Source organism: Camelus bactrianus, chromosome 12 (assembly GCF_048773025.1).
Source record: "Camelus bactrianus isolate YW-2024 breed Bactrian camel chromosome 12, ASM4877302v1, whole genome shotgun sequence".
Classification (NCBI taxonomy): Eukaryota; Metazoa; Chordata; class Mammalia; order Artiodactyla; family Camelidae; genus Camelus; species Camelus bactrianus.
In genome coordinates, this window is record NC_133550.1 from 13,384,328 (window position 1) to 13,409,993 (window position 25,666).

At 53.8% G+C, this 25,666-nt stretch overlaps 1 long non-coding RNA gene across 3 annotated transcripts; it reads right to left on the reverse strand.

The window, feature by feature from the left end:
- Positions 1–1,096: 1,096 nt before the first annotated feature.
- Positions 1,097–25,581, reverse strand: LOC105076307 (uncharacterized). Of its 3 annotated transcripts, none has more exons than XR_006728153.2 (5): positions 25,070–25,581; positions 10,858–10,988; positions 6,707–6,858; positions 5,981–6,107; positions 1,097–1,717 (listed from the first exon to the last, which is right to left on the reverse strand). It is a non-coding gene; the product is annotated as an uncharacterized LOC105076307 (long non-coding RNA). The 3 variants fall into 3 exon arrangements; XR_006728151.2 differs by lacking the exon at positions 6,707–6,858 and adding an exon at positions 7,127–7,229 and having other exon boundaries at positions 1,099–1,717; positions 25,070–25,575; XR_006728150.2 differs by lacking the exon at positions 6,707–6,858 and having other exon boundaries at positions 1,106–1,717; positions 25,070–25,550.
- Positions 25,582–25,666: the final 85 nt, after the last annotated feature.

Below are 25,666 nucleotides of genomic sequence, written 5' to 3' on the forward strand. Positions count from 1 at the left end.
AAGAATTCCGACAGCTTGCAAACAGCCTGTGCTAAATTGCCCCTTCAAGTGAAAATTAAAGCAAATGTCTGTTTTATGGCCATGTTTTCTTGGGCTGCAGCTATGGCGGGAGTGCAGGCGGCTCAGAGCGGGGAAGCGTGGAGAGGGTGGAGGCGCTCAGGGCGCTGTGTCCCTGCGCAGGCCCTCTGGTCCACTCCATCCGTCCGCTCCTTTTCAGTGCAAACATGATGTAGAAACAAGCTTATCCCCGCAGTCTCTCTTCAGGACCATCTTCTCTCAGTGGGACTTTAAAGCATTCTTGCTCTTTTGGGGGCACCAGCCTCCCAGAGTGCCAGTGGCAGAAACCCTGAGGTCATCCCGGCTAGGGGCTTGACCTGGGGTCTGTGACGCCCTGGTTTCTCTGGCGGGCCTCCAAGGTTGCTGCTAGGGTAGAAGGAGGGACTGCTGCTCGGGCTCCAGATCTGCTCATACCACACTATCTTCTCCAGAATAGTCCACCTTCGCCTTTAGGCATATTGTTTGAAAAGAGCTTCTAAGGCAATAAGAATAATAGTAATAATTATAGTAATAATTATTATAATAATAAAGAAATGAAACCACTGGTCTACTCTGATACCTTCATTACATAAAGGAAGACGCTGAGGACCAGAGGGGATGTTTGGGGGAAGATCCCTGGACTGGGTAAAAGGAAATCTGGGCTCTAATTCTGACCCAAGTCACTTCCCCTCTCTGGACCTCAGTTTCCTCATCTATAAAACTGGATGCTCAGATTCCAGGAACTCCAAGGTCCTTTTCAGGCCTGTGAAGCCCTAGATAAATAAGTACATAATTAATGTACTGGGATGGGCCAGGTCCTAAGTGCTGTGCATTTTCCATGGGTCGTCCCTTTTAAGACTCCATAACTTTATGAGGTGTCATTACTCCTGTGAGATCACTAAGGCACAGTGAGGTTAAACAACTTGGCTGAGATCCTTCAGTGGCAAAGTCAGACTGGAACCCTGACAGTCTGTCTCCAGGGCCAGGGCACTCAGTCACTGCTCCCATGTGGACAGGCTCCAGATCAGCCAGCTGAGGAGTGGGAGCCCAGCCCCCCATTCAGCTAGGGTGGTTCGGGCCTCACACTACTGCCTGGAGGCTGCTGGGGTCTGCTGTACATGAGCGTAACACTTGGAGAAGGGAGCTTTGGGCCAGAATGGGGCTTCTTAAAGGAGGGTTTGAAAGGCTGAGAGGAACTTTCAGATTTGTTACAAGGGACTCCAGGAAGCTATAAGGGTTTTGTTTTTTTTTTTAATGCTATTGTGTTAGTTTAAGGTGTATAGCAAAGTGATTCTGTTATACATATATATATCAATATCTATATTCTTTTTAAAAAAATTCTTTTCCATTATAGTTTATTACAAGATGTTGAATATAGTTCCCTGTGCTATACAGTAAACCCTTGTTTTTGCTATAAGGGTTCCTGATCAGGGCAGCAACTGTGTAATATTACAGAAAATCCCCTCCCTGGCCCTGACCCAGAGGCCTGCCCACCTAGGAGAGTCTGCAATAGGCAGCCAGACTGGCCCAGCCTGCAAAGTCACTCAGTGAGCCCCCACCCTCTACAGCGTCCCTTCCACCCTGGTTATTCCAGCCTCTTCTCAGAAGCTTCACCGCTAGAACTGGATGTTGGATCTGGCTTCTTCCTCAGAAGACAATTTATGGCGACATGTCGGAGACTCTGTTTTAATGAAGTTGCAAAAGTAGGTTAATGGGCTGTGGGTGTTTTTCATTCCCCTCCCCCTGCCCCATCTCCACCCCTGGGCGGATGAATGATGCCTCTCCCAGCACGATGCAGAGTAGGGCTGAGAATCTCAGGCCCGGACTCAGGCGCTCACACAACTCTTGCTTGGTCTCCAGCGCAGCTCCTCCCTCCCTGCTGCTGGGAAGGTGCTCCGCAGTCTAACCCCAATCCCTCCTGTTGTAGCTGGGGCCCAGAAGATGCTCCAAAGTCTGCCCAGAGGAAAAGAGTGTATTTGAGTGGCAGGGACTAGGGCGAGGGCTGGGGCAGAGATGAGACCCTGGGGAAGAAGGAAGCTAGACTTATGGGCAATGGACATCTTTAGGATTGGAGAGGCGTGGAGATATAGACACTTGGCTAGCATGGACCTGGAGAACTCTGCAAATTTGGGGAGAAGAACCAAGTTTCTAGGAACCTCTCCAAGTTGCTGTCCCTGCTTCCCTAACTCATCTCTGTGTGTCCTGTTAGCATGCCTGATACATGGCTGCCCTGGCAAGTGTTTGCTGAGTGAATGATGGATACAGGAGTGAATGACTCTTTTCACCCCAGCCCAAGTCTCTGGATTCCCCCTCATCCTCGCTCACCTCTGAAACGGCCTTCAGCCTCTTCCTGCTTGGGACCCCCTCCCTTCCCACCTCTCTGCCAAATCCGTGCCCTGAACTCCCATCTTTCAAGAAGTTTTCCATCATTAAGCTGCAAGAGAATTCTCCATTTATTTGCCTGAGTCCAAGGTGAGGGTCTTGGACCCTTCCGGGTCATCCCTGGAAGACTGGAGTCTTCAGGGAGAAGGGTCTCTATTTTTTCCTCCAGATTCTCCCCTGTTTCAGCAATCCCCAGGCAGGGCTCTAAGCCTGAGGTGGGAGCTGTTGGGAACACACACCTAGGAGGGCCATCCTGTAGCCTAGGCCCCTCTCCCTGGTCCTTCCTTCCTCTCTACTGAAAGCTGGGACCATGCCCAGTCTCTGGCCAGCAATCACTCCCAGGGGAGTAAGGATCCTTCCCCACTCCTAGCCCCTTGCTGTCAACAAATGAGGCTGTTGGCCAAAGTTTGGGACCTGAATACCAAGATGGGGTGAACAGGGGCTCCCTGCCCTGCAGCCTTAGATTACCCTCCTCTTCTGGAAACCTGGGCCATCTCTGCTCCCCACCCCCAGCATTTTGTCTTTGTTTTATTTTTTACAGCCTTAGCTCTCTTCCCTGTCCGAGCTCAGGGAGCACAGGCTTCTAGACTAACCCTATTAAAATTCCAGAAAAACCCTACCATAAAGCCCAGAAAACCCACCACAACATCCAACTGCACAGGAATATCCTGAACCTTACACCAGCATCCAGGATCTAGAATAACATCCCCACAGCCTATAGTAACGCCCAGGACTCCGCGGCCCAGGCCGTGCTGGAGTGCCCCACCCGGGCTCCCTGCAGGAGCACCTGACCCCCCAAGCTGGCTGCTTGCCCCCCTGCACTTGTTTTCTTTCCTGACCCAGACAGGACATGCTTTTTGAAGACTCCAAAGCCCTCCCCCGACCTTACTCCCACTCAGTTTCGTTGTGGCAGAGGGAAGGGCGGGTGCACAGGGCACGGATGTGGGTTGGGGGGAGCACGGAGGATGTCAGTCAGGGCCCAGGAGAGGGATCTAGTCATCTGCCAACTTGTCAGGATGTCCGAAGAGCTCAGGCAGGGCACCTAGAGGTTAGACCTTGGGAGGCCCTGCCTGAGTCGGCCAGGTTCGTTCACAGATGGGTAAGCAAAGTGAGGATGTGAGAGATGTGAACTTCTCTTTTCCTGGGTCCCAGCCAAAGGGCTCTCCTCACTTGAGATGCAGGGGAAAAGAGGGGTGGGGTCTGGGAGGACAGCAGACCAGATGGCCCCAGAGGGCCAGGGAAACCCAGAAGCCATGATAGTTTACACCTGATGTGGGAATCCTGGGGCTTCTGTGGAAATGTCCACCGATAGAAAAGGAGACAGGACTGCTGGGTTCCCAGGACACACATCTATATACACATCTACTGTACAGATCTGTTCTGGGCCTGGGTTGGGGGTGGGTATGGGAGAGAAAGGTGATGGGGTGTTGGCAATGGCAGTTCAGAGGGAGGACACGCAGGCCCATTCTGTTAGTCTGATGAGAGAGGAGACTTACAGCTAGAACCTGATTTAGGAATAGCTGGAAGGGAATAGATATTCAGAGCACGGAGAAACAGAGGAAAAGAACTGAGGGTTCCAAATCAGGAGGGCTTTGTGGAGGACGAGAGTGGGCAGCGGGGATGGAAAAGAAGGAAGGGGCAAAGGGGCAAAGTTGGGGAGGGCTCTGGGCGGGGCTCTGTGGCTCTCACAGTGGGCGAGGCAGGTTTTCTGGCCAGGCTGAGAGTCCCACCTGCAGAGTCACCAGAGGTTAGAATCTGGGGGTAAAATTCTGAGGAGAATGAGTGTGAAGGTAGAGGTAGGAGGTGTGAGGCCTCCGGTCTCTGCCCTTAACCCTGGACCTTGAGCAATGCACACATACTTCTAGTGTCTTCTTTTCCTAATCTTAGAGTATAAGAACATGCATTCTTGCTTTTTAAAAAAAAAGCTTCTCTGGTGAGTGAGAACACCGCTTGGGAGGCGGCTATTTGGGCCCCAATTGAATAGGTTTCACCAGTGTCAGGCCCTCCTGCTATGAGAAAGCAAGTTCGGAGGGGGCTGGGACAGCATTCCAGTCCCAGCTCTGCCCCTAGCCAGTCCCTTCTACAGCCTCAGTTTCCCCATCTGTAAAGCAAGGGGAGTTGTGCTGGCCGGTCACTCAGGGCCCCTTCCTCCTTCTGATATTTGTTTAATAATTTTCAAGAATTTATAAGAATCAAATGAGATCATGGAAGCCAAGAAGCTTTGCCAAAATATGAAGCATGCTCTCCATGTGAGGGGTGGAGGGGCTGCCTGGGGCTGGGGAAAGGTGCTTAGAGGCGTGTCATGGGCCAAGGTCCATCTAGGCTGGGACCTCTGGAAGGGAAAGGCAGGGGCCCCTGCTGGGTTTATGCCCCTCCCTTCCCACAGCCTTGCCGACACTGCACCACTGCCTTCCCCCTTCCCAGCCCAGCTCCAGGCTCTGGGGACCCAGCCCTGCTCAGGATGGGGGTGGGGCTCCCAGGGGCAGGGGCAGAAGGGTGGGAGCCTCCCCTCCTAGTGGCTCCAAGCTGGAGCACAGCAATTACGCAGGAGGATTTATGTCCCTTTGCCTTTAATCGGAAACTCCGTGTCAAGAAGAAAAATCTGCACTGTCCTCCGGCCCGGCTTCCTGCTTTATCATTATTATTGGAGGAAGGTTGATTTGGAAACTTAAAGAAAAGTGGGGTGGGGGGTGGGAGCCACCAGGGAAAGGGAGGTGTGGGGCAGAGGGCGGCCTTCCTACTGTTTGTCCCAGTTCATCACAAGAAAAGGACAAAGAGCAGGACAGGGGCTGGGGGTCCTGGAGGCAGGTGAGAAGAGACTAGAGGTTCACTAGGGGAACGTAGGGGCTGGGGGTCACAGAAGGAAGGGGCGTCTGGGAGCAAGAGAGACACTGGGAGGGAGGGAAAGGGTGGGTGACCATAGAGGGCAATCAGGGGTTGAAGGGACTTGGGAGAGAGGATGAAGAGAACTAGGGCTCATGGTGGAGGGAAGGGGCCACCAGGGGCTGGAGGGACCCTGTGGGGGGAAGGGGAGGGTGGAATAACCAGAGTGGGGAGCAGCACCTCTCAGGGGGGTGCTGTGGGAGGAGAGTGTGGGGTAACCAGAGGGGGACCCAAGGTAGAGGGAAGCAGAGGACTCGGGGAGGTTAGGGTGGGGATTGGCGTAACCAGAAGGGATACCCAGGGGCTGGGGCTGATGGGGATTGGACTGGGGACTCTGGGACTGTGGCCATCTGGGTCTATACCTGCTGAGCTTTCCCCATGAAGGCTGTTCCTCCCCTGGCCCACCCAAGACCCATTTCTCTTGGTCTCCTGAGTGGAGGGCACTGGCCTCCCACAAAGCCCCAGGTTTCCCCTTCCACTTTGGGAGCAGTTTCTCTGGGAAATGGGGCATAGTGACTGGGAATACGCTGTGGGAACCTTGACTCTTGGGCACTGGGGAGAGTGGAATAGAAGTGTTGGAGGGCGAGAGGCCTGCTCCCTGGAAAACAGGAGGGACCCAGGAGAGAAGGTCTCTTAATGCCCCCCACATCCTTGTTTGGAAGTCCCCGTAGAGTCTTACCTGTTGCCAGGATTTCATTCTCTTGTGTGGAAAGGCACCAGCTCTGGAATTGGTCCCTGGAAACAACTCCTTGTGTGCACCTCTGTGAGTCTCAGGTTTCGCATCCGCGACACAGTGACCGTGGTATCTACATGACAGGGTATTGTCAGAATTAGAGGTGATTAGGTAAAGGAACCAGCCTGTGATGCACCAGCACCCCCGGGGGTCGTGCCCAATATATGCAACCTTCTTCCTTTTCAGAGCATAGGTTAATTCTCTGTGTGTTTCCTCACTGAGCCTGGGTGGGTGTCATTAGTGAAGGGAACCATGGCACAGAGCTGCTGAGTGACTTGCCCAAGGCCACACAGCACATCATCGGAGCAGCCAGGTGGAACAGCCCCATAATACCACCTGAGGGGCTTGAAGATATCCCCCTGGGTCTCCTCCCTCCATCCTTCTCCTGAGGGCCCCACACTCACCCCCTCGTCCCTGGGATCTGGGGTTGAGTTTGGGGTACTTGGTGCAGCGCCTCAGCTTCCAATCCTCTTGCAGCTTGGGCCATGCCCAACCTCATGCACCTCCTCCCCAGCTCAACTGAGAGGTTTTATAGCCGTTTACAAGCAATTTCTGTCCATATATCACCGGAGATATATAGCCAGGCAAATATTAGGGACCCAAGCGGAGGTTTTAAGAGGTGAGTTTTACTGCTGCTGAAAGAAGGCGTGATAGGCAGCCGCGGAGACCCACCTCCCTCTCGCTTGCTCTGTGTCGGCCGGGCGGTGGCAGCATGGACTGGGGTTCTGCCAGGAAAACTGTCTGCGAGCCTGAATGTCAGACTGGCACCCAGGGGTGCCTGATGGAGGGCAGTGGTCAAAGGTAGGGCTCTGTTCTTCAGAGAGCTGTTCGAGTGCGAGGAGGTGGGGGGCACAAAGGAGACCAGAGGTCACGGGGCCGGCTTGGACAGAGCACCCACTCCAAACCTGCACACTGAGTTCCAGCGGATTCCATCCACAGATACGTGGATTGGAAGGAGACACCGGGAAAGTACTGATCCACAAGGCCACTGGAAAAGGCTATGCATTGCCTTTCTTTGGAAGCCCTTAAAAACTGGATCTGAACAAGGAAACCTTTGGCCAGAGGCAGAGGGCTGGACACACGGCCTCTTACCCACTTGGGCCCTGCCCCGGTGATGCTGGAGGAGGGCCTGCAGGAGGTCAAGCATGACGTCCTCTGCTGCTGGGTCCCAGGTTTGGCCCACGTGGTCCCTGGCCTGTGTTTGGGTGAGCGCAGCAGGGTGAGGAGAGCCTTCTTGGCTTGCGGCATATGGTGAGAAGATGTCCCGGGGAATCCTCGCTCCTGATTTAAGCAGCTCCGACAGCTTTATGGCGCCTCCTCGAGTGAGCCCCCAACGTTGGCCGTTTAACTTTTTAGCGACGTTTAACGCTTAGACTCCGGCGGACAGGCAGGCCCCTCGGCCCCAGAGGCAGCAGCACTAAATCAGAACACTCTGAGGCCCCGATAAATAATTTTTACAGGGCACGCAGCCCATAGATCACCCGTGGGGGTGGGGGGAAGAGCGGCTGTGATATTTCAACCAATTGTCATATATGACTACCCCGTGCTCTGATCCAGGTCATCCACATGGCAGCCGGCTTCATAACCACAGTCAGTTCCAGGGCCCTCCACGCGGGGCATGGGAGGGGCACGGGGAGGGGCATGGGGGGATGGTGCCCTCCATAACCCCACAGCCAGCGGGTGACCGGGAATGCGGGGTCTGCTCAAACTGCCCTTGTCTGCAGAGTGTGGGCTCCTCCAGCCAAGCTGCCTCTAGCACTGGGAGAAGGAAGGGCTGATGGCCAGGTGGACAGGGAGGAAGAGAAAGAACTTTCTGTAGCCAGAAAGTCACTTTTCAGACCACCGTCCTGGTTCCCCATTCAACCCTAAGCCTGGGGGAAAGGCCAGGCAGCATGGCTGCAGCCAGAGGGAAGGCAGAACTAAGGGCTGGAGGGAACAGGAACTTCGTGTCAGCTGCACGCCATTTACACCTCTAGTGAAGAGAGGTGGGGGGAGTGGAAGGAGAGAAGGGAACAGAGCGGAAGGTGAGGATAGGGAAGGAGAGGGACAGAAAAGTGAAGATGGAAAGACACATGAAGACTCAGAGAGAAGAGGCAAGAGGAGACAGACAGGAACTCACCCAGAGAGGATGCTCCAATAGACGGGGTCTTTTCCTAAAGCCCAGTCCCAAGCCAGAGAGGCGGTGGTATAGATAGCCCTGGGGAGGTGCCCTCAAAGGGCACCTCCGACTGGCTCCGGGCCTGTCTCCCAGCATGAGCTCCTCACTGCCCCCTCCTCATTCCCCTCCCACCAGTGCCCTTGCCCCGTCCCCTCATCTGTAAGATTCTGGGATTTGCGGGGACACTTAATCCATATGGAGCTGATTCATTCCCATCTAAATCATCTCCATGAGCTTCCCTAAGAGCCCTCTGATGTGCCAGCCGCCATTCCTCTCCCCTGGTGATGGCGGGTGATGGCGGGCTGGGGGCTGCCAGTAAACAAACCTGAGCCGCCATCCATCCATCCGGGTGTCGTCAGTCAGTCCAGTCAAGACCATTCATCTCTGAACCCTGCTCTTCAACCCCCCTTCACTCCTCCAGTCCCTTGATCTGTCTGTCTGTCCCTCTGAGTGTCCCCTCCCCTTCAAGCCCCTCTACTAGAACCTCCACCTTTCTGCCTTGTCCTGGGTAAGATCTTGAAAGGTCATCTCGGCCATGCCGCTGCCTGCAGACCAGAGCTGAACCTCACCCCTGGCGCGGCGAGTCTGGGCTCTTTTGGTTCACTGCCTTCCAAGAGGAAAGGTCTTCTGATGATTTTACCCATGACCACCCATGCTCTGGAAAGTTCTTCCATCTAGCTCGTATGTCTGAGTTCCATATATGATCACATGTCTGGAAGGGGGTGAGGGTAAGATTATGGGGTTCTGTACAAACATACGGTTCCAGTGTTTGTAATATGTACCTCTCCGGGTTAGTGTGGTTATGGAGTGCAAGATCAATAAAATGGCCTTTCCCCACCCTGCTGTCTCCCCTAGCCAGAGTCAGGCCCATGCCATGCACATAGTGGGGGCTCTGTGTCAGTTGCTTGCTGGCCATCATCTTATCCATCAGCTCCAATGAGTTCAGTGGCCTCACACACACCCCGGGGAGGTTTTCAGTGGAGTGACCCACTGGGTCTGACACAGGGCCCAGATAGTGGCATCTCTAACCTGGCAGGCTTTGCAGGAAACACTAAGAAAGTGTCTCTCCCTTCTGTCCTCCCACCCAAACCCCTCAGCCCCACCCTGGGGGTCAGCTTGCCCAGACGGCTCTGTCACGGCAATGGTAGGGCTGAGGAGGTGGAGGGTGAGCCGCAGGCGCTGGAGGTCTTCCATGGCCCTGAAGCAGAACCCTCACATTTGGGGGGAGGTTCTTAGGTTTACATGCGCTAATAAGGAGAGGGTGGGGGCCTTGCTGCGCCCCGGGTCTTCTGCATGGCCCTGCCCCTCTTAGGTTCCTCATGCCAGCCTGGGAGTGGTGATCCTGGGAATGGGCTAGGGGTCTGCTGGCCCCTCATGAGAGGAGACAGGAGCATCTCCTCTGGTCCCACTGCAGCTTCACCCACAGCGCCAGTGGGGGTTGGGGAACAGGTCTGTGTTTGGGGTAGAGTTGGGGTCAGACTCTAGTAGCCCTGCAGGGGGATGATCTGCGCGTGGGCAGAAGGGTTCAGGGTGGGGAAGTGGAGTCACAGGGAGGGATGAGGGCAGCACTTGTGACAGGCGTGTCCTGACTTGGCTTCCACAGTTACAGCAAGTGGGAGAGGCAGAGGAGAGGCGGGCGGGGAGGCCGAGTCTTTAGATGGCTTGAGCGGGCAGTTGCTTCACCCCGCCAGCGCCTGCCTGAGACCCAGGACGCCTTGCTGAGCATTTGACCTCCCCCAGACCAGACCAGAGCAAACCAGGTAGAGAACCCCGCTTCATGAGCCCCCCTCTCCCCACACGATTTCCCAGTACCTTTCCCCCTTGTCGTTGGTCCCCTCCAGGGAGCCACTGTGAGTGCACAGAACAGGTGGGACTCTCCCAGCTGTTATCCAGCTGTGTGGATCCCTGCCTACACCCCTCCCACCTCCCTGCAGGAGAGAAAGCTCTAATTCTAGATGGAAAGATGAGAAGGGTGGTGGGGGAGAGGGGCCAGAGGGGGCCAAGGGGAAGCTAACCACTTGCCCCAGTTGTGTGAACATATGTGTTGGAGGGGAGGGCCTGCAGGTGGCAAGGCCCAGCTTAAGAATGATGGAGTGTTTCTTCATTCTCTGAGCTACAGACATATGGGGTATATAAGACCAAGCGAAACGAGAAATTATTGCTTAAGAGAGAGAGGACATGGGGGAATAAGAAAAAATTCAGAGGAGACCCAATGCCACCTGCCCCCTCATCATCATGACTCGACCCATCTGTGCTTGACTAGATCAAAGTCCAAGGGGAGGACAAGGCCTGAGAACTGACCCTCAGGGCCTCCAGGGGAAAAGCTGATCCCCAAAACATGCATTCCCCCGTGTTACACAGAGCAAGGGAAGCAGCCGCCCCAGTTCTCCAGGTGGGACATTATGTGGAGTTTTCCCATCTTCCCACTTCCTTCCTGTGCCTGCCTCTCTCTCCATCCCTCCCCTCTCCCTAATTCAATAGGGAATCAGTTCTCTCTTCTCCCACTGGCCTGTCTCTCACAGTTCCCCCTAGAACTGGGTCCTCCTGGTCCACTCAGTGGCTCTCACCCTCTCTTGCCTCCTCTGAATCTCCCCTTCCTGCAAGAAGCCCCCCAGGATTTGTCTCTCCCCACGTAGGCCCCTCCCCCTAAGACAAATCCACTTACCCAACCTTGTGGCCGATGCAAGTCCTTTAGGGTCCACTTGTAGGCTGGTACCTTGGTCCAGCAGGGCTGGAGTTTCTTTGGTCTTTCTGTCCTTTCTCATTCAACATCCACATGCCCGATTAGGCTGTGACCTCCACAAAGCAAGCAAAGACCCAAGTGAATATGTGGTCACCAGCACAGCTCCAGGAGCAACCTAAATTTTGATGGAGTTGACAGCTCTTCTTTTGATTCCATAAGGCAGAGGTATCTAGAAAGATGCTGAGGGTCTTAGAGGACCACTGAGTGTGACTGATGCACCTTCCCTGGGGAAGCCACCTGCTGCTACAGCAAGCATTGACTGAAGCTGGACAGCAGGAAGAACTTCTGAAGACTCTTAAGGTTGAAGGAAAGGTTTCCAAGGTTTTAGTGAAGCCTTTGGGGAGGGATGGCCTTAAACTTTCCAAGTTTGGTCGGAGCAGAGGGACCTGTGAGTCTGGAAAGTTTAATTACACCCATGTAGGGTTGATCCAACCCTGGCTACTTCCTCTTTAGGAGCCCTGACTCATCACTCTCAGTGCAATTCCATTCACAATCTCAGATAATTGTTTGTTCCTTGGCCAGAAATCTGGTTCTTGAATTCCCTCTCCTATTCTTCCCCATGATCTGGGAACCATCTTTGGGAGCCAACTCCAGCTCCATCTTCTGGAGCCAGAAGAACAGAGAGGTAGAGCCATTTCTGGACAGTGACACAGCAAGCCTACAAGTTTGGGAGCTGGGAATGCCCCCTTAGGGCAATGCCCTCTTCTCGTCTTTGGATATGAAGGGAAAGGATGTGATCCTTGGAAGAAAGGGCAGGGGTGTTGAGAACAGGGGTGATATCAGCAAGATGAGCACCCCCACCCAATTATCCCAGTCCAAACGTGCACATGACGGAAATGTCTTCACAGCCAAGGGCTCCTCCTCCCCAAGGAGAAAATCCCACAAGTGGGGAACATCTGGATCAAACCGCAACCATGAAAGCACAACATCAAACGAAGGTTTTTGAGCGACCCTCCCCACAGGCCCTGCTCCAAGAGAAATTGCAGATCTTCCTGCTTGAAGCTTTTAAGTGTCACAGAACCACTGAAGTTTGGGATAGCTCCTTACTCACTGGAGACAGATGTCCCCAAGTGAGCACGATTGGGTTTCCCCCAGCGGGAGAGGGTATGTGTGACCCGATCCTGGCCGTGTCGGGGGGTAGCCTGGGATTTAAAGCTGTGATGAGGGGCTCCAGCAGTTCAGGCTGGGGGCTGGGAAGAGAGGGGACAGGTGGGCTTTTTAAAACGTGCCTACATCAAAGGTCTGAGTAGGCTCCCTTCCCAGCTTTGGTGCCTCAGGGCAGGAAAGCAGTGATTTCACCACATAACTGCACGTAGCCGAAGGATGGAGCGCAGTCTGAGAACTTCTGGGGAATGTGGTGAGGGGAGGGAGGCTGCTCCCCAGAGGGTAGGACCAGGCCAGGGGGTTTCTCACTTCTAAAATAGCCCGCCCAGGCCAAGGAGAATGGGGCCATATGCTGCCTCCCTCCTACTCTGCTCCCGTGGAGGGATCTGGAGGAGGGGTGCGTTCTTCCAAGGTGGAGAGGAGGGCTTGGCTGCAGCAGTGGGAGGTGGGAGCTGAATCCAGACAGAGGATGAGGGGGAAGCAGGGACATCTTCCCCAAGGGCACAAAGGAGGGGGCTGCAGAGCATGTCATTCTAGCAGACGGCAGGCTCTTCCCTCCCTGCTCCCCAGGCTCTGTTCAGTCCTGGGATTCAGAGGACACCCGGCCGTGATGCTGGCAGGATGGGATGGACTGTGGGGTAGATGGGATAGGGAGGCACCCAGAGCCAACTGGAAGCCCAGTTCACATCTGAATACTCTGCCCGGAGGGCAGGTGAGAGTGTGCTGGATGGCTGACACCCCATTGTGATCTTGGTTGAAGAAGCCAGTGGTTTCTTCTCAGGGTGAAAGGTGACCTTCCATTGGGAGGGGTGTGGGGTGAAGAAGGGATACCACTTGCTTACAGTTTACATTAGCCCCCCTTTCAGGATGCCTTCACTACCCCCTTCCTCTCCCCTTTCCCATGAGAGGTTTACGTGTATGCACAGTGCTCCCATGATGCCTGGGGGCTGTACCTCCGGTGTTGGTCCTCCCCTCACTGCCTTATAAAGTTCTGTTTACAGTTTCTCTTCCCATATAGACCATCAGCCTTGAAGGCATGGACTCCCTCACTCTTCCCGGGTTCCTAGTGCCCAACCCAGTGTCTGGCAGAGAGTAGGTGCTCAGTGATGCACCCCTGCCCCAGCTCTCAGCTGGAGCTCATCTTCCCATGGCCAATGTTCTAGGAAACAAAGGACAACACACATGATGACTGCTCAGCAGCCCAGAGGCCTCTGAGAGGCTGCAAGGGCAGCTCCTACCTGACCTGCTCTGGGAGTCTTTTGGGGAGACCCTAGTAGACGGCACCTTCTTCCACCTCTGAAATGTATTGTCCATAAGGCTCACCTCCATGGTCAGGTTTATTATTGTTATTTATTAATCTGGCAAGAATGGGTCTTTTTTGGCCCTATGAGACCCGATGCTTTTGGAGACCAGACTCTTCACTCCTACTCTTTAATATGGCCCGCGGCGCCCTGCGTGGAGGAGTCCCGTCAGGGCAGGCTGGCTATTGACCGGCTGACCCTCTCCTCGGAGCACTGGAGTCTCAGCCTTTGATGTGGTGGCTCTCCTGGGGCTCTGAGGGCTGAGCCTTGGGAGCTGTGAGTCGGGGATGTCCTGGCATAACGGGGTGAATAGGACACACAAAGGAGTGAGGTGAGGGCTCAGGGTCTGAATGACCCTGCAGGCCGAGGGAATGCTTGAGAGGGATGTTGTGGAAATAACCGAGGCCAGTGTGTTTTTTCAGAAAGACTCTTTGGGAGAGGAACGTATGAAAGAAGTTGAAAGGAGAGAAGGGGCGGGCTAGGCAGAGGATGGAGAAGGGTATCCAGGTGGGATGGGCTTGGCAGCGGGTGAGGAGGCTCAAGCAGCTTTGCCTGCTCTGGCGGGGCCAGGAGGGAGGGGCCTGGGCAATTGTAAACGTTCACTCTACCCTCTGAGGACCGTGACTACCTCTCCACTACCCACTCCCATCCCTCCGCGGGCTCTAGCCCAAGTGGGATCCATATCTCGCTACTATTTCTAGCCCAGCCTGAACTGTGCTCAAGCAACACCACTGCGTAACATTGAGCTTGGGTGGGATCAACTTTGCTCCAGACCCTGGAGGTCCTCCCTGGGGCTGGAGCTGCCTTTGAAGTTGATGGAGAGAAGATTGGTGAGCTGTGTCCTGAGCCTAGATCTCACAGCCGTCACTGACGGGAGGGGGTCTCCACTTTGAGCCTCTTTTCAGGGACTGAGGTGTTGACACTTTAGTTGTCAAGATGTAGGTTTTTCATCCGTGAATGCTGCACAAGGCGGACAAGTTGCCAGCATCTCTGGGCTGCAGGGTGGCAGCACCACTCAGCTCCAGGGACCACCACTCACTGCACTCCTGGAGCACAACTCTAGGTGGTGCCATTCACATAGAATTCGGTGTGCATGCCCACCCCCTCCACCTTACGTTGTGTGATGGTGGCCACCATCACACCCTTTTTGGATCAGGGTTCTGTTTACCAGCCCAAGCTGATCAACATGAGAACCAGGAATATTCAAGTGAGGCTTTGCTGGGGGACAGATAAGTGGACAAAATGATCCCCAAAGTTAAGTCTTCTTGAGACGTGGGTACCAGGAAACTGGAGTGTCTCCCAGAACAACAGGTCCACGGAGCATCCTGCAGTCTTAGACTAGGTAGCAGGGAAAACGAAAGACAAATTCCATCCATTGGGGAAGGAAAACTGTCTTAAATTCCCAGGCTGAAAAACAGTAACCCCTGTGGAAAGACCCCGTGGCACTGAGTAGGTCTGCAGTTACTAGGAGGTGAATCAGAGTCAGCTCCGATATTCCTGTCTCTAGGTTTGGGCTTCTTGGAAGCAGAAAGGTTCAGCCACCCTGGTGACACTTGTGCATGGGAATTTGCTGAAATCTGAAATGGGATCTTGACCCAGATGGGGGTCAGGAATTTGTTTCCTTCCCTTTTTCTCCTTCTTAGGGAAACCTTAGTTCACTGTTTAGGATGAAAAATAACAACCAGGTGAAGGAAAGAACGATCATCAGGAATGATAAATAATACCCTCCAGATGTGGCCGGACAGAAACGCAGCGGGAAGCATGGCCGCCTCCAAGAAGTCACCTTGGGGGGACCCCCTTCTTCCAGCAAGGCCGCCACGACACAAGTCTTGTAACTCCTCTTGGGGAATTGTCTTCAGTGACACAATTTTTAAATGTCCTTATCGGTGACAAATCTTTATCCTTTGCTTTTCTGGAATCAGTCAAAAACTAATTCCTAGCTAATGACAGTTGTCTTGAGTATTGCGTGAAATGGCTATAAAATCCGTTTTAAAGGAGTCTTTGCAGAAATGTTTTAATCAATAGAGGTACATATGGGATAAGCAAATGGCCTCTTAAGGTGATTGCTCTGAAGGACGATCATTGCTTGTTTAAAGAAGCTAATCGCAGGTACACCTCCCATATACTATTCTGTATAATAAAATAATGTATTACCATGTTGAAGGCTATGTGCTGCTTCCTCCTCCTCCTTCTGTTATGACCTAATGCCCCTGACGATGTACAGTGCATTTGCTTTTGCCGAGGGAGGGAGGGAAGAGAGGCATGGGGCAGACTCAAGTGAAAAATTGGTATGATTATCCAGGGTGGGATCCCTACCTCCCCTCGGGAGTTGCCTGACTCTGCCCTTCTTTCTGGACTAGCTCTTTGTTCATTCTTCCAGAGGGTTTGGTCAACTGGGCAGAGTGTGCACAGCCCTTTTTGAGTGAGGGGAGGAGGATTCATCTCTTTGCCTGGTTCCCTGTCATTTACCTGCAAAAATCAGCACAAGCTTGAGGGCAGCTGTCAGTTGGTGGATTACATGCAAATGTATTTTTCACAAAAACGGGGAGATCAGAACGCACCTACGCAGCAACCTGCTTGTAACAATTATCAGTTAACCTAAATGAAGGACTCTCCAGTTGAAGAAGTTTCCAGGACGTCTTCTTTCCTGAAGAAAGACCTGGAAGAAATGGGTGGGTCCCAGATCAGGGAGACTGAGGATCCATCTTAGCAGTGGCTTCTCTGTCCCTTTTGGAGAGTCTCTGGGCTCCAGCTGGGTGTGTGGGGTGGTAGTGGGTGTGACTGTCAGAGCCGGGGGTGCGGGGAGGGATGGCGTGACCTCCAAGAGGCCTAGCCTGGTAGAAGTCTCAGTGCTCTCACTCCTTTGCTGATAGACCAAGCTGCAAATCAGGAATTTATTAGGAGCTGAGACTCATTTTCCCACCCTTTATAGCCCTGACGACTCAGAGCCAGACTCTGGCAAGGGGCTTCCTCGTGGTTTTAATTAGACAATTAATTTTTTATTGGGTCGTTTGATTTCCGGAGCTGATTCCACTCTCCCGCTTGCCCCCCACCTGCCTCCCAGCTGTGAACAGCCAAGGGGAGACCGGGGGATTCGGGGAGGGTGCAGAGGAAAATCACACTGTCTTCCCTGGAGCTGATCTGGGAGTCAGTGAGTGGGGAGGGGGCGGGAATCCCTCTGTCCCCCTCAGCTGGACCAGCCCCAGAGACACTGTCCAGAGCTCAGTCCTGGGCTTTTGGGGCTGCACAAAGGCATTCCTAGCTATTCCTCCCAAGCTTCTCCCAAGCTGTCGGGCTAATTAGTAACATGGGGTGGGAGTGGGGGCAGGGAACTGTGCCCAAAATACCTTAGCGGCATTTCTGTTGTTAATCCTGGCCGTGCTCGGAGGCTGTTTACCCTCTACCCAGGGATTAGAAACCTGTTTGAGTTAGAAGGGCAGAGAGAGGCCAGGCCTTGGCTCTGTCCCCCACCTGCTTTTAGGAGCTGGGGCGGGGGCGCTGAGCCAGCAGAAAAAACAAGTGTGAGAATTCTGTCTCCAATCTATCTCCCTTATTGATCTCCCTGCCGTCCGGCTGCTGGCTTGCTTTTGAATCTTGATCCTCTTCACTCCTGTCTCACCCCTCCACACTGCCCTTGTCAAATATCAACCTGGCTCCGAAAGCTGGGGAGGAAGGAAAGAGGCGGGGGTGAGGTGTTTTAGCAGCGGAGAAGTGCTGGGTGTATAAGGGCCCCCTATATGTCATATATGTTCTCTTGGAGGAGGGGGAGTCCCTCCCAAGATTCCTGACCATCTCCATCCTCTGCCCCAAAAGGCAAAGAAGGCTAGACTCAAGGAAGAACTTACACATGCTCAGTAGCAGAAACAAGCAGCTCCTTCTCTAGAGTTCTATGATATGGCAAGGCCCATTTCTATTGAGAGCAACATTGTTCAGAGGCCTTGAAGTGAAATTGTGGGCAGTGAGCGGACTGTTTCCTCAGGTGCCCTGTGGGTGGGGACATTGTCACTTGTTGTTCCAGCACAAGGACTCCTGAAGGTGTGCTGTCACGCACACTGACGTAGCCACTTGGAGCCAAGCTAACAAGAGTCTGCAGACACAGAAGTGGGCTCTGAGGAGCCTCTTGGGGACAGGGCTCTGGGGTCCTCATGGGTGGAACCAAGCCTCCCCAGAACAAGCCAGGATGCCATCCAAAGAGGGGGCCTCTGGTGACCCTTCCTGCCATCCACATTGTCCTCCTGGGTGGGCGCAACACCAGCACGGGGGGACATTGGCCCTGTCCAGTGCCTCCCCCACTGGGGGCCGAGAGCATGAACACTCCCTGGGGCCCAGGCCTGGGAGGCCTAGGAGCACATATTAATACTCGGTTGTGAGGGATACAAAGATGAAAGGATTCAGAGATTAAAGGGCTCCCAGAAGCCCCGTGTGCAGACCTCTAGATCTGGGACTTGTTCTGTAGACGATTTTCTTCTCCGTCTGGGAAAACTCACATTGAGTGATCCCTCAGTTAGGGCTTGTGGTGGTTCCACGCTGGGAGCAAAGGGACAGCCCGAGGTGAGCCTAGTTGGGACACAGGCCTGCCTTCTGCTTCGGCCCATCTCCAACAGCCTGTCTGCAGCCTCCCAAGCCATGCAGAATGCCACAGAAGAAAGGGGCAGAAAAGTTGTGTGTATAGGGTGGGGGTTGAAAGGCAGAACAAGCCCAGATCATCCATTGATGTTTGTGTTTCCATGTGGCTCCAAGGCGGAGAGGATTCAGACATTCCAGGACTGGGAGTGCTGGGTTAGAGGGGCGCAGTACATGTGCATGGGGATCCCGGGCTGGGCATCTCTGGGGCAGTGAGAACAAAGGGGCTGGGGCGCAGGCAATCCTCCATCAGAGAGGTCGTGTGTGTGTGTGAGTATGCGGGTCAGCGTCCATCTGTAGGGAGAGGGGAGAGAAAGAGAAATGGTGAAGAGAATAGGAAAAAGAGAGGAAATAAAAGTGAAGGCACTGAAACACTGAAAGAGAGAGCAAGCCCGCATACCCACACAAAGAGAGTCAGAGAAACACAACAGGAGCCTAGAGGACAGGCAGCGGGAGGCGGGGAGGGTCGAGCCTCGGGAAGGTCAGCAGCCCAGACAATTGGCAGGGCTTCTGCCCAGGAAGGTGGGCAGGGAGGCAAGGAGGGGAATGGGCTGCAGAGGAAGCCCCCGCTGGCCGGGCAGGGCAGAGGAAAGGGGCAGTGATGGAACCCGCGTCTCCCAGCTCCTAAGCAAAAGCCTTCTCCCCCTGCCCTCTCCCTGAGCCCAGGGCTGAGATTGACGGGACTGCAGCTTCTCTGGGTCCTGGGTGGATTTGAATAATTAAGTCATCTGGATTCTTATGATTTACCATTTTCAATGATAAATAGACAGCGCCCAAGCCAGCCAGTTGGCAAAACTCTGGCTGCTAGTTATAATTTGTCAAGCTGCCAGTAGATTCATGTTTTATGCTAATGGAGAGAGACTCATTGACTGAGGGGAGGCGGTGACCGGGTCATCTCTTTCCTCAGGCACCCCAGAGGTCGCGAGGTCGGGGGAGAAAGGCCGAGGCTCGTATGGATTTTCTGTAAGGGTCAGTGTAATTTTATAATAATTCAGCGGGTACACACGCTCTCTGATACACAGAGGATCATGTATGCAGAGGTATGTTCAGGTCTGTGCACCGCCTCGCCCCGCCCCCACCCCATGCACCTGCTCCAGTCAGGCGTCTGGGCCCAGTGCACACAAGCCTGGTACAGGGACACTCATCTACCCCCCTCAGCTCACTTGCACACACACACCCTTGCAGTCACCTTCAGGCATGTGATTATGCCAAGGCAATCCTGCTCAGAAACCCACAGAAACATATCAGCCCCCCACGCTGACAATGTACACCTCAAAGATGGGAAGGTATCTTTGGGGGACCCTTCTGCCCACTATCCCCAAATCTGTGTTTCAGGGCTCTCATGTCTGCTGATCCCAGTGCAAGATTCTTGCTCCCTTTCTAATGTTTCTGCAGATGGGGAGACAAATGAGCCCTGGAGCCATCCTGTTTTCTTACTGACTGGGTCTAGGGAGCTAGAGCTGGGAAGATGGGGGCTCTGAGACCGGGCATATGGAAGACGGCAATCAAAATCCAAACTTTCTTTTCCATTGATTTGTTTATTTACATATATTTGTCCACACACACTGAAGCAAAAATCTCATTACTGATCGTCATGACAAACTGAGGTAGGGACAGTGTTTGCACATAGCAGGTACTAAATAAACATCAGTGGAATGAACAGTGGAAGCTACTGACTTCTTAATTTTTAAATTGATTTTATTTGAGGGGGCTGGAGAGGTAATTAGATTTATTTGTTTGTTTGTTTGTTTATTTATTTATTTATTTATTTTAATGGAGGTACTGGGGATTGAACCCATGACCTCCTGCCTGCTAGGCACACACTCTACCACTGAGCTATACCCTCCTGCTGGCTACTGATTTCTCGATAGAGCAAACTGCTCATTTCCCTTCTCTTCCTCCACTTCAACAAACCTTTACACCATTACTGGTTTGAGAGGCCAGAGAAAAGGCATGGGTCCGGCGGAAACCCTCCTATTCCTTGATTTGAGAAATCTCAGCCTTTGGTGTGATAAAAATGCTAATTTTATACCAACTGAAGCCATCCAGTCTCAATCTTGACCCACACATGCCCTTCAAATGGATCAATGAGCAAGGGAGGATTGAGGAAGGAGCATCTGTCCTTCCTCCTGCCCAGAAGAGAATCTGAATTCTCTTTGAGTAGCTTCTGAGCAGGGCGGGAAGCTGCAGTCCATTATTATCTGCAGCTTTGAGGTTTGGTGGGGGCATGGGGAAGGACTAGGGGCATGAAGAGAAACATTTCACTTCCCTGTCCCCAACACCCCTAAATGAGAGAGAGAAAAACACAATAGCCAGCTGAACAGAGCAGAGGCTGAGGCAGCAAGGAGAAGCCAAAGGCAGAAGCTGCTTCCGGCATCAGGCTCCAGGATACAGCCCCAGCGGTCGGCTCGTCTGTGTGGAGTTTCAAGATTCCGGGTCCTGTGAATTGGGTTCCCTCCTTCCCAGCAGGGGCCAGGATGGGGTCAGGAAGCTGCTCTGGGCAGACAGTCTGCATCCCCTCCAAGGCCTGGAGTGAGTGGCCTCCCTTCTATGCTGAGCAGATGGGGGGTGGAGGTGGGCCCAGCTAATCAGGGGCACTCCTTAGAGAGATGGTCAAGAGCCAGAATCCACCAGCTTCTCCATCCAAGGGAAAAAGGACCCCTAAAGGACCCCATTGGGAATAGGGAAATAGGCTTTGCTTATTTAACAGTTTGAGGCTCTGACCTGGCATCATTGACCTCATCCCACCTGCACCGAGGTGAGCTCTCATTGTAGGCCCTCAGTCACTCCAGGAGAGCAACGACCTTGGGGGCACCAGTAATGCCATCCCTGTGAGCAGAGGCAGACTGACTGTGGCCTGCAGTAGGGCGAGATGGGGAAGGGTTTCTGGGGTAAGCCACAGGGATGTGACGGCATTAACCGTGATTGATATAGAAAATGAGTTGATTCACCCGGTACTCGATCAGCAAAGCTTACTCCCCATTTTGCCTCTCACCTTCCAATCCCCATATTTGTATCCAGGTAATGAGCTCCTGAGGACAAGGCACGTTTTCACTTATCTGAAGATCTCAGAGCAAAGCCTTTGGGTGCGAAGGCAGTACCGGAGCCGCAGCCTGGACTAGATGAAAAGGGAAAGAGAGCGAGAGACAGACAAGGAAAGAACAAGGAGAAGGAAGGAAGGGAGCAAGAGGTGGAGGGTGGGGGTGGAGAAAGAAAGATAAAGGAAGGAAAGAGGCAGCTTGAGAAACGGGAGAAAAGCTAAAATCCACGCTGGAAGTACCAGGCGGGGGCCTCCCTGAGATGTACTGCAAAGATTACTGGGGACGCGGTTTTCCAGCCGCTGGTTTCAGGGTCCTCCAGCCCACCCTCAAGACTTACGCTGCCCTTGGAAGACATGCTGACCTCCGTGACCTGCTCCAACCCACTTTGGGGAAACAAAGGAGTCATCTAACTGGGTTTAACTGAGCGGTTGCCGCTGGAGCACACGGACAGGGTGTGGGAGCATCGGCCCAGGAGGCTGCAGACATACAGCCACCTCCACTTAATCTCCACAGGCTGACTCTAAAGCCATTTTGCCAACTAAACTGTGTGTGTGTGTGAAATACACTGCAGACCTAACGTCCGCTTGCTCTAGGAAGGCATGTCCTCAGTCTCTTCCCAGAGTAAGATGTTTCCTCTGGCTCCTCTAGCATCTGTAAACCTCACACCAAACCCTTTACAGATTAATTCAACCGCTTCTGGCCTGGAGAAATCCCCTGTTCTGGAAGGTAGTTTTCTGAGCCAGGGATGGTGATAAAGATGGCAAAGGAGGAAGATTTTCCTTCTCACCAAAGAAGAAAATGAAGATGCCCTTCCCAGAATGGACCAGGCCTTATCTTCACCCCTCTCTCACCTGCACATATACAGGCAGGCTAACCAAAGTGACACAAGAACCCTCCAGTGCAAAGGGCTCATTTGACAGAGAGACCCAACCGAGGGCCAAGATCGCAGAGCCAGAGCATGGCAGTACAAAGCGGCCCGGTCCACAGACAGCCTCGGCCAGCAGGGTCAGAGGGGAGGCAGCTCAGGAGACTGAGCCAGGGTGGGATGAGAGATCCACCCCTCTCTAAACTTTTCCTTCTGCTTCTAACACTGCTTCTGGAACCAGATCTTGACCTGCGGAGCCTTAAGGCCCACTTCGGGCACGTGTGAGTGCCGGAGGAACTCCTGCTACTCTATCGGCTACTTCTTCGGCTGCTTGGGCAACGTCAGGGAGAAGCGAGTCTCAAGAGGCTGGCCTCTGCCTCCACCTCCCCTGTGGTGCCGGCTGCAGCCGCCTGGGGTGGGCACTGGGGCGGGGCGGGGGCAGTGGGGCTGTGGTGGGAGGCCAGGGTCCGCACGGCTTGGGTACTTGGGAGCCCCTGCTGAGGCCTCCACTAACCCTCCTCCTGGCTCCTTCCCTCCCGCTGCTCCTCAGGAGTGTGGACCCCTTTTCTGTTAACCCGGTTCCCTCCTTGTTTTCTTTCTTTTTTTCCCTCTCTCTATATTTATCTCTCATTTTTCCTTCCTTCGTTTGCTTTCTTCCTGTCCTCCCTCCACTTTTTTTCTCTCTAGTCTTCCCTTCCTTTACTTTTCCTTCCTTCTTTATTCCTAGCTTTCCTCCTTTCCCACCCATCTCTCTCTTTCTCCCCTTCATTTACTTTTTCTTTTCCTATTTTCCTTCTTTCTTTTCTTCTTTCTCTTTCTTTTTCTTTTCTTTTCTTTTCTTTCTCTCTCTTTCCTTCCTTTCTGCTTTTTTCTCTCATACAACAAACTAATCTTGCTGCTTCATTCTGTCCTTTATCAATATTCCTCTATTTCATCTGTCTCCCCTGCCTCCCTCCTGGGTCCCTTCCTCTGCCCCCAGCACTGGGGCATTCTCAAGTATTTTCTTCCCTCACCAGTCTTTTCTCTTTGTTGCTCTTGATTTTTCAGTCCTTTGTGCTGTTTCCGCGACCTCCTTTCCATCTCCCTTTGTTTCTAAATTCTCTCTCTGCAACAGGCATATGGCGTAAAACTGCCCCCTCCCCAGATCAGGGCTTCTGTCCTTTGTCAGCCTAGCCACCTTCACGCCATTCTCTCTCAAATTCCCTCCACGTGGGGGTCAATTTCAAGGGCCCAGGAATGAGGCTGTTCCTCCCTAGTTGAGAAGTCAGGGCTGGGTCCACAGCTGCCCACTACAGGCTTAGGGGACGCTTGCCAAACTGTTGTCACTCCATCAATCCTAGTAAAAGGGAAAGAGGAAGAGAAGAAAAGAGTAAAAGAGAGACAGCTCCACAAAGTGTATGTGTGTGTGTGGGGGGGTGCGTGTTGGGGAGTTGGGGGCAAAAAAGACTGGATTCATCAAAGAGGGAGAGGCGAAGTCCAGAGCCAGGGGCCCGCTCTTCGTGCACCCAGAGCTGGGGGTGGGGGGGGCCCACAAAAGAAGCCCCAGCGGGCTCCCGTGTTAATTTGGGGATTGGGGCAGGACGACCTCTTCCATCCAACTCCTCTGCGCTGGAGAGGTGCACAGGGCCACAGGATGCGAGGAAAGAAAAGGGTGTAGATTTGAGTGTCAGTTGCCTTCACGCCTGCCTCTGGACATGTCCCTCCCAAGGCCCACGCTCCCAGAGACCGCTAGGCAGTGCCGCCTGGGGCCCTCCTGGACCTCTCAGCTAGGTGGGCCCAGTTGCAGATCTCCCTCACGAGCAGGTGCCAGGCCAGCCCCTGGATTATTTGCAGGGAAAACAAAGGCCTGCGTGATTTGGGTGCTTCTGAGATGCGGGCCAGAAACACCAGGCGATCACTGTGGGAATTTTCCCTCCTGGGATCCACTGCCCCTCCCGGTCCTTCTGAGAAGTGGTCCAAGTGCAACGGCTGCCTTCTGTCCCGCTCCCCAAGTCAGATCCGCAAACCTCAGGCACTACAGAGACCCTCCACCCATGCCAGGCCTCCCCTTTCGGGAACCCCACAGGACTCCAGATTTCCCCTGGCTCTGCCAGTGCACCTGCCGCGGCCTGCATGCTCGCCCTCTTTCCCAGACCATGCAGGCCAGCCCCCGTTCCCTGGCGTGCCCGCTCCCCCAGCTCTCCACCTGGGGCCCCCAAGTTCAGTCAAGCCCTCTGAACCCACCCTTTGTCCTTGACTCCCTTTTGAAGAGCCTCCTCCGTTTCTTCCTCCCAGGACTTCTCTTTGAGGTTGGGGTGGGTTATCTCAGCCACGGGACGGGGTGGGGGCATGGGGTAGGGGGGGTAGGAGGCTCTTTTCCCTGCCTTCCTGCGTGAGCTGGAGAAAGTAGGGAGGTGGTTGTGCTGGGGGGTGGGGAGGAGACCTCCCTTGATTCCAATTTAGGGAAATGGGTCTCTGAGTCAAATTGGAATTAAAAGGAAAAGAAGAGGAAGAAATTTGGGAGTTGTTTCTTCTCTTATGTCACTCCTAACTTAAAATCAGCAGAAGATCCCGGGGCAGCAGGGGCTCTAGAAGGTCCCGGGCTGAGGCTCTGTGGTGATACCCCGCTCCTTTCCCCGCAGAGTTGACAACTAGTATTTTCGGCTAGTGCTTCTCCCGCTTCCCCCGTGAAAGCCCTTCGGGGATCTCTAAGCGTTTCTGAGAGCTTGTTGGGTGAGCAGGTTCAGGACCTGGCCGGGGTTTTCAACATGTGTAATCAGTCCTGATTGGGAAACAAAAAAATGCATCCGTTCTTCAGGATAAGGAGCAGGGGGGCCTCCCTCCCACTTTAAACCTCAAAACTCCTACTCTGCTCTCTTCTCCATCTCTCTTCAGAAACTTTTCTGAAGTTCCTGCAAGTTGCGTTTGATTTCCCTCAGACTCTATGGGTCTCTAGACCCCCAGTTTCTCTTGTTGTCTCCAGTTTCCGAAGCAACTCTTCTTCCTCTGCCAGCTGCCACCTTAGTCCCCAAACTTACAGGAGGAAAGCTGCTCTCGTGCCACTCATCTGACAGCTCAACCCTAGCCCAAATTCCTCTGAGGTCGGGCAGATTAGTATCTGCCGGCAGGGGAGCCGGGATGGAGTAACAAGGAGAGAGACAGAGATAGGGAAAGACAGATCGTTTTCAGGCTAAAGCGCACCCCTCCCAGACCCAGCTCACCTGCTCCGGGTGGGCTCCTCTTCATTTTTCTCCACTCAAAAGTTTGTCCTTCTCTCAAACTGTCTCAGGAGGGGCGCAAACTCCACCGTCGGGGTGGGGAGGGCGCCCTCGAGAGCGCAGGCGCCTGATTCAGAGCTCGCCCTGGGAAGCAGGACTCGGGTGCATGTGCCCCAAAGTGGGGGCCGCAGCAGTGATCCGGAGAGAGGAGCGATCGGGTTACCGGGTCAGGCTGCCCGGGGCAGGTTGGGCGCTATAGAGGGAGTGGCCAGAGGGGCCGCGGGGCTCAGGGAACTGGAAGGAGAGAGCCCTGGGTCCCTGGCGACGTCTCTCGCTTCCTCCAGTATGCGCCTTCCCCCGTGTGTCCCAACCCACAACATTCCCTCAGCCCCTTCTGGGGTGACACTCAGGGCCTAGACAAGGCAGAGAGGGAGGGTGAGGGGGCGAAGAGATCCCCCTCCTTAGCCCCTCCCCTGTCCCCTTGCCACCGCTCCCCCCCTTCCTTGCCCAGAGCCAAGGGACTTACAGAGAATTGCAACTAGAAATTCGATCGATTGGTACGAGAGACCACGTGGTCCGGGTTTGGCCAATGACCAGGCC